At 60.3% G+C, this 7969-nt stretch overlaps 1 non-coding gene across 1 annotated transcript; it reads left to right on the top strand.

The window, feature by feature from the left end:
* Positions 1-4023: 4023 nt before the first annotated feature.
* LOC131865207 (5S ribosomal RNA) lies at positions 4024-4142 on the top strand. Its single transcript, XR_009363936.1, has one exon. It is a non-coding gene; the product is annotated as a 5S ribosomal RNA (ribosomal RNA).
* Positions 4143-7969: the final 3827 nt, after the last annotated feature.

The following is a 7969-nucleotide window of genomic DNA, read 5'->3' as shown; positions in this document are numbered from 1 at the left end:
TCCAAAGGTGCGCACTTTTGGAGGGCACTTTTTGGAGGGCACTTTTCTGCGCTCCAAAGGTGCGCACTTTTGGAGGGCACTTTTCTGCGCTCCAAAGGTGCGCACTTTTGGAGGGCACTTTTTGGAGGGCACTTTTCTGCGCTCCAAAGGTGCGCACTTTTGGAGGGCACTTTTCTGCGCTCCAAAGGTGCGCACTTTTGGAGGGCACTTTTTGGAGGGCACTTTTCTGCGCTCCAAAGGTGCGCACTTTTGGAGGGCACTTTTGTGCACTCCAAAGGTGCGCACTTTTGGAGGGCACTTTTCCTGTGCTCCAAAGGTGCACACCTAGGTGAGCACCTTCGACCACACCTTGTAGCACACCAAACTCTGACTTTCGACTTCATCCGCAATGCAGGGTCTTTGAGGTTGGCGCAATGCGCACAACCAGGGGAGTCGACCCATCAAACCCAACACCTCCCCTATATAAGCTATTTGTCTGATTCTCATACATGCGTAGCCTGCAGGAGCAATTAGGACATCGACCCCAACTTTCGGCTTCTAAACGAAAACAAGGTCTTTGAGGTTGGTGTAATGCGAACAACTAGGGGAGTCAACCCATCAAACCCAACACCTCCCCTATATAAGCTATTTGTCTGATTCTCATACATGTGTAGTCTACAGGAGCAATTAGGACATCGACCCCAACTTTTGACTTCTTAACGAAAACAAGGTCTTTGAGGTTGACGTAATGCGCACAACCAGGGGAGTCGACCCATCAAACCCAACACCTCCCCTATATAAGCTATTTGTCCGATTCTCATACATGTGTAGCCTGCAGGAGCCATTAGGACATTGACCCCAACTTTTGACTTCTTAACGAAAACAAGGTCTTTGAGGTTGGCGTAATGCGCACAACCAAGGGAGTTGACCCATCAAACCCAACACCTCCCCTATATAAGCTATTTGTCTGATTCTCATACATGTGTAGCCTGCAACAACGATTAGGACATCCACCCCAACTTCTGAATTCGTCTGCGTTGACCGCACCAAAGGTGCACGCCTTGGTGCTCACCAAAATCCGACTTCCGACTTCTTCTGCTATGCGGGGTCTTTGAGGTTGGCGCAGTGCGCACAACCAGGGGAGTCAACCCACCGAATGCAACACCTCCCCTATATAAGCTATTTGTCTGATTCTCATACATGCGTAGACTGCAGCAATGATTAGGACATCCACCCCAACTTTTGACTTCTTAAACAAGACAGGGTCTTTGAAGTTGGTGCAGTGCACACAACCAGGGGAGTCGACCCATCAAACGCAACACCTCCCCTATATAAAGCTATTTGTCCGATTCTCATACGTGTAGTCTGCAGCAGCGATTAGGACATCGACCCCAACTTCCGAATTCGTTTGCATTGACCGCACCAAAGGTGCACGCCTTGGTGTGCACCCTGGAGTGCACTTTGGTGCTCACCTCGGTGCACACTTTGGTGTGCACCTCGGTGTGCACCAAAGGTGCGCACCTTGGAGCGCACCAAAGGTGTACACTTTGGAGCGCACCACATAGGGTCTTTGAGAGGTTGGCGCAGTGCGCACACCAAGGTGGGTGTTGAGGTGCGTGCCGAGGTGGGTGGGTGCTAGGGTGCGCTCCATGGTGGGTGCCAGGGTGGGTGCGTGCTAGGGTGGATTCCAAAGAGGGTCATAGGGTGGGTGCCAAGGTGGGTTGGTGATATAGTGGGTTCAAAGGTGGGTACTAGGGTGGGTTCCAAGGTGGGTCACAAGTTGGGTGCCAGGATGCGTGGGTGTTAGGTTGGGTGCCAAGGTGGGCTCCTGCGTGGGTGGGTGCTAGGGTGGGTTTCAAGGTGGACGCGAGGGCGGGTGCCAAGGTGGGTAACAAGTTGGGTGTTAGGATGGGTGAGTGCTAGAGTGGGTGCCAAGGTGGGTGGGTGCTAAGGTGGATGCCAAGGTGGTTCACAGGGTGGGTGGGTTCTAGGGTGAGTTCCAAGGTGGGTCACAGGTTCAGTGCTAGGGTGGGTGTCAAGGCGGGTGTCGAGGTGCCTGGGTGCTAGGGTGTGGATGCCAATGTGGGTCATAGGGTGGGTACTAGGGTGGGCTGCAATGTGGGTGCCAAGGTGGGTAACATGCTCGGTGGGTTCTAAATTGGGTGCCAGGGTGGGTGTGCACCCACCTTGCCCGAGGTGGGTGCCAAGGTGCCAGTGTGGGTGGGTGCTAAGGTGGATGCCAAGGTGGGTGAGAAGGTGGGTGATAGGTTGAGTGGTAGGATGGGTGGGTGCCAAGATGGGTCACAGGGTGGGTGCAAGGGTGGGTAGGTGCTAGGGTTGGTGTCAGGGTGGGTGGGTGCTAGGTTGGGTTCCAAGGTGGGTGCGAGGGTGAGTGTCAAGGTGGGTCACAGGTTAGGTGCTAGGATGGGTGAGTGCTAGGGTGCAAAGGTGCCAGGGTGGGTGCTAGGATGGGTCGATGCTAGGGTGAGTGGCAAGGTGGGTCCACAAGTGTCAAGGTGGGTGCCGAGGTGGGTGCCAAGTCGGCGACTGCTATGGTGGATGCCAAGGTGGGTCACGGGGTGGGTGCCAAGTTGCTAGGTTGGGTTCCAAGGTGGGTGCCAACGTGGGTGCTAGGGTGCGTGGGTTAAAGGGTGTGTCACAACGTGGGTGCCAGGATGGGTGCGCACCCACACTGGCCAAGACGGGTGCGGGTGCAAGGTTGGGTTCCAAGCCCGGTCACAGGCTGGGTGCTAGGATGGGTGGGTGCCAAGGTGGGCACCAGGGTGGGTGCACCCACCCTGGCCAAGGTGGGTCACGGGGTGGGTCCTAGGGTGGGTAACGGGGTGGGTACTAAGGTGCGTGCCAAGGTGGGTCATAGGGTGGGTGCCAAGGTGGGCACCAGGGTGGGTGTGCACCAACCCTAGCCAGGGTAGGTCACGGGGTGGTTGTCGGGGTGGGCGTCAAGGAGCCAAGGTGGGTGGCAAGTAGCCAAGTTGCGTGCCAAGGTGGGTGTCGGGGTGGGTGCCAAGGATCCAAGGTGGGTGCCAAGGAACCAAGGTGGGTGTCTGGGTGGGTGCCGAGGTGGGAGCCAGGGTGGGTCCCAAGGTGAGTGCAAAGGTGGGTGCCAGGGTCAAGGTGAGTGCCAATGTGGGTTCCAAGGTGCCAGGGTCAGGGTGAGTGCCAATGTGGGTTCAAAGGTGCTAAGTTGGGTGCGAGGTTGGGTGCGAGGGTGGGTGGGTGCCAAGGTGTGCTAGGTGGAAGCCCGGGTGGGTCGGCATCCCATGGGTGTCGAGTTGGGTGCCTGATGGGTGCTTCTTGTCAAGTTTTAGTCGTCGGGACTCATTTCGAGCCTTAGAGGTCGTTTCTTGTCCGGTTGCCCTGTCTTCGACCTGGGAACCCAATTTTGGTCCTCGGGTCCCATTTTTTTTTGTCTCGCATCCCACTTTTGGCCTGTGGCCTTTTCGGGGTCGATTCTCGTTTTGGGCATCAGAGCATGTTTCTTCTCCTAAAACCCAATATTTGTTTATTAAGTCTCGGAACACATTTTTGTTCTCGTGGACCCATCATGGGTCTTGGAACGCATTTGTGGCCCTTGGGTCCCATTTTGCATCCCGAAACTTGTGTTTTGGTGCTTGATCCCTATTTTGGGTGCCCACCTTGCACCAAGTGCGCACCCGGGGCAAACCGAGCGCCTTGGTGCACCAGGGCAAGATCGAGCGTGCACCCGAGGCGCCCCGAACATGCACCAAGGTGCACTCGGCCCACATGTGAGCGCAGGTCGTTGCGCCCGAGGTGGTGTGTGGGCACCGCGTTGCAGACGGGACACTGCACGCACACGACGCCCCCTCCAGGTGCACGCACGTAGGCCGGGCCGGGTGCACACCCGACGCCCTAGCAAGGTGCGCGCACCCGGGCAGGGCTCACACTTGGCGAACGGGGCGCACTTCGCGAGGGAGGGTGTGCACCTCGACGGGGGTGGGTGGCCGGGGTGGATTCGCACGTGGGTCGCGGTTTGCTAAGTACACACTGCGACAAGCTCATAACGGGTGCGATCATACCAGCGTTAGTGCACCGGATCCCATCAGAACTCCGCAGTTAAGCGCGCTTGGGCCGGAGTAGTACTGGGATGGGTGACCTCCCGGGAAGTCCCGGTGTTGCACCCTTTTTTAGTTTTTCGCCGGGCGTCGCAATGCTATTTGAATAAACCTTTTGCCCGTTTGCGTTCTCGTCGGGGCCGGGCCGGGCCGGGGTGCGCTGCCCGCACTACCGCGCGCGCGGGGGCGACACCGAGCGCGCACCCGAGGCGCCCCGAGCACACAGGCCACGGTGCAACCCGGGCGTTGTGCGCGCACCCCGGTGCGCCCGAGGTGCTGCGCGCGCACCCAGGTGAAATCGGTGTGCACCTCGGCCAGTGCGCGCTCGGTCGAGTCGCGCACGTTGGCCAAGGTGCACGGTGATGTTTCTTACTCTAAGGTTCCGCACCAGACGCCCGGGACAGGTGAGCGAAGCTGGGCGGGGCCGGGTGCGCGGCCGGGGCAGGTGCACGCAGCTGGAGAGAGCTTTGGAGCACACTTCGGAGCGCACCAATGATGCGCTCCATTCAAAAGTTTCCTGAAAAGGCAAAAAAAGTTGAGATTATAGAATTTCCCACTTGAGAGATTGTAAAAAAAAAAAATTTAAAATGAAGGAAACGCGGGTGCCAAGGTGTGCGCAGCCCAGCCAAGGTGTGCGCACCAAGGCGCCCACCCTGGCGAAGGTGCACGCAAGGTGCGCACCCGAGGCAAACCGGACAATTAACCCAACTTTCGACTTCGCGCGCACCTTGGAGCGCACTTCGGAGCGCTCCTTGGTGCGCACCAATCTTGGGCACCTCGGAGTGCACCATGGCGCCCACCAAGGTGCGCACCCGGGGCAAACCGAGCTCCGACTTCGTGCGCACCTTGGAGCGCACGAAAGGTGCGCACCATGGCGCCCACCAAGGTGCGCAGCCCAGCCAAGGCGTGCGCATCAAGGTGCGCACCCTGGCGAAGGTGCGCACCCGGGGCAAACCGAGCTCCGACTTCGTGCGCACCTTGGAGCGCACAAAAGGTGCGCAACCCAGCCAAGGTGTGCGCACCCCGGTCAAACCGAGCTCCGAATCGTGCGCACCAGAGGTGCACGCCATCGTGCGCACCTTGGAGCACACTTCGGAGCCCTCCTTGGTGCGCGCCGATGTTGCGCACCTCGGAGCGCACCCGGGGAAAACAATGCAATTAACCCGACTTTCGACTTCGTGGGCACCTCGGAGCGCTCTCGGGTTCGCACCTCGGAGCACACCGAGGTGCGCACCTTTGATGCGCTGCCTTCACCAATTTCCAGAAAAGGCAAGAAAACATTGAGAAGGTGTGCGCACCGAGGTGCCCACCCTGGCGAAGGTGCACGCGAGGTGCGCACCCGGGGCAAACCGGGCTCCGACTTCGTGCACGCCGCACCTTGGAGCACACTTCGGAGCGCTCCTTGGTGCGCACCAGGGCGCGCAACCCAGCCGAGGTGCCCACCCCGGCGAAGGTGCACGCGAGGTGCGCACCCGGGGCAAACCGGGCTCCGACTTCGTGCACGCCATGGTGCCCACCGCGGCGAAGGTGCACGCGAGGTGCGCACCCGGGGCAAACCGGGCTCCGACTTCGTGCACGCCGCACCTTGGAGCACACTTCGGAGCGCTCCTTGGTGCGCACCATGGTGCCCACCAGGGCGCGCAACCCCGCCGAAGGTGCACGCGAGGTGCGCACCCGGGGCAAACCGGGCTCCGACTTCGTGCACGCCATGGTGCGCACCGCGGCGAAGGTGCGCACCCGGGGCAAACCGGGCTCCGACTTCGTGCACGCCGCACCTTGGAGCACACTTCGGAGCGCTCCTTGGTGCGCACCAGGGCGCGCAACCCAGCCGAGGTGCCCACCCCGGCGAAGGTGCACGCGAGGTGCGTACCCGGGGCAAACCGGGCTCCGACTTCGTGCACGCCGCACCTTGGAGCACACTTCGGAGCGCTCCTTGGTGCGCACCATGGTGCCCACCAGGCCGCGCAACCCAGCCAAGGTGTGCGCACCAAGGTGCACGCGAGGTGCGCACCCGGGGCAAACCAGGGTCCGACTTCGTGCACGCCGCACCTTGGAGCACACATCGGGGCGCTCCCGGGTTCGCACCGGCGTTGCGCACCGTGGTGGGCACCTCGGAGCACACCAAGGTGGGCAGCGAGGTGCGCACCTTTGATGCGATGCCTTCACTAATTTCCATAAAAGGCAAAAAAAAAACGAGATTTTAAAATTTCCGTTTTGAAAGATAGTGAGAAAAAGGGAATGCTGGTGCCATCTTGAGCCCGCCCTGGTGCGCAGCCCAGCCAAGGTGTGCGCACCAAGGTGCCCACCCTGGCGAAGGTGCGCGCCCGGGCAATTAACCCAACTTCCAACTTCGCGCGCGCCAGGGTGGGAGCGCACCCAACAACCGGGCCTGGGAAGAGCCAATGCGAGAAACCCCACCAAACGCTCTGACAAAAAAAGAGGGGGCGCTCCAGTAACCCCGCTTCGGAGTGCACCCTGGGCAAACCCAGCCAAGGTGCCCACCCCGGCCAAGGTGCAGGCGAGGTGCGCACCCGGGGCAAACCGGGCTCCGACAACGTGCACGCCGCACCTTGGAGCACACTTCGTAGCGCTCCCGGGTGCGCACCTCAGAGCACACCAAGGTGGGCAGCGAGGTGCGCACCTTTGATGCGCTGCCTTCACTAATTTCCAGAAAAGGCAAAAAAAAAAGGAGATTTTAAAATTTCCGTTTTGAAAGATAGTGAAAAAAACGGAACGCGCGTGCCATCTTGAGCCCGCCCTGGTGCGCAGCCCAGGTAAGGTGCCCACCCTGGCAAAGGTGCGCACCCGGGCAATTAACCCTACTTCCGACTTCGTGCGCGCCAGGGTGGCAACCGGGCCTCGGAAGAGCCAATGCGAGAAACCCCACCAAACGCTCCGACAAAAAAAGAGGCGGCGCTCCAATAACCCCGCTTCGGAGCGCAGCCGGGGCAAACCCAGCCAAGGTGCCCACCCCGACGAAGGTGCACGCGAGGTGCGCACCCGGGGCAAACCGGGCTCCGACAACGTGCACGCAGCACCTTGGAGCACACTTCGAAGCACTCCCGGGTGCCCACCGGCGTTGCGCACCGTGGTGGGCAGCGAGGTGCGCACCTTTGATGCGCTGCCTTCACTAATTTCCAGAAAAAGGCAAAAAAAAATGAGATTTTAAAATTTCCGTTTTGAAAGATAGTGAAAAAAAAGGAACGCGGGTGCCATCTTGAGCCCGCCCTGGTGCGCAGCCCAGGCAAGGCATGCGCACCAAGGTGCCCACCCGAGGTGCACACCCGGGGCAAACCGGGCTCCGACTTCGTGCAGGCCGCACCTTGGAGCACACTTCGGAGCGCTCCTTGGTGCGCACCATGGTGCCCACCAGGGCGCGCAACCCAGCCAAGGTCTGCACACCAAGGTGCCCACCCCGGCGAAGGTGCACGCGAGGTGCGCACCCGGGGCAAACCGGGCTCCGACTTCGTGCACGCCATGGTGCCCACCGCGGCGAAGGTGCACGCGAGGTGCGCACCCGGGGCAAACCGGGCTCCGACTTCGTGCACGCCGCACCTTGGAGCACACTTCGGAGCGCTCCTTGGTGCGCACCATGGTGCCCACCAGGGCGCGCAACCCAGCCAAGGTGTGCGCACCAAGGTGCACGCGAGGTGCGCACCCGGGGCAAACCGGGGTCCGACTTCGTGCACGCCGCACCTTGGAGCACACATCGGAGCGCTCCCAGGTTCGCACCAGCGTTGCGCACCTTTGATGCGCTGCCTTCACTAATTTCCAGAAAAGGCAAAAAAAAACGAGATTTTAAAATTTCCGTTCTGAAAGATAGTGAAAAAAACGGAACGCGGGTGCCATCTTGAGCCCTTCCTGGTGCGCAGCCCAGGCAAGTTGTGCGCACCAAG

The sequence above is a fragment of the Cryptomeria japonica genome, unplaced genomic scaffold (assembly GCF_030272615.1).
Source record: "Cryptomeria japonica unplaced genomic scaffold, Sugi_1.0 HiC_scaffold_104, whole genome shotgun sequence".
NCBI classification, from domain to species: Eukaryota; Viridiplantae; Streptophyta; class Pinopsida; order Cupressales; family Cupressaceae; genus Cryptomeria; species Cryptomeria japonica.
The sequence above is the reverse complement of the archived record's forward strand: the minus strand, read 5'-3'. Positions and strand labels throughout refer to the sequence as shown.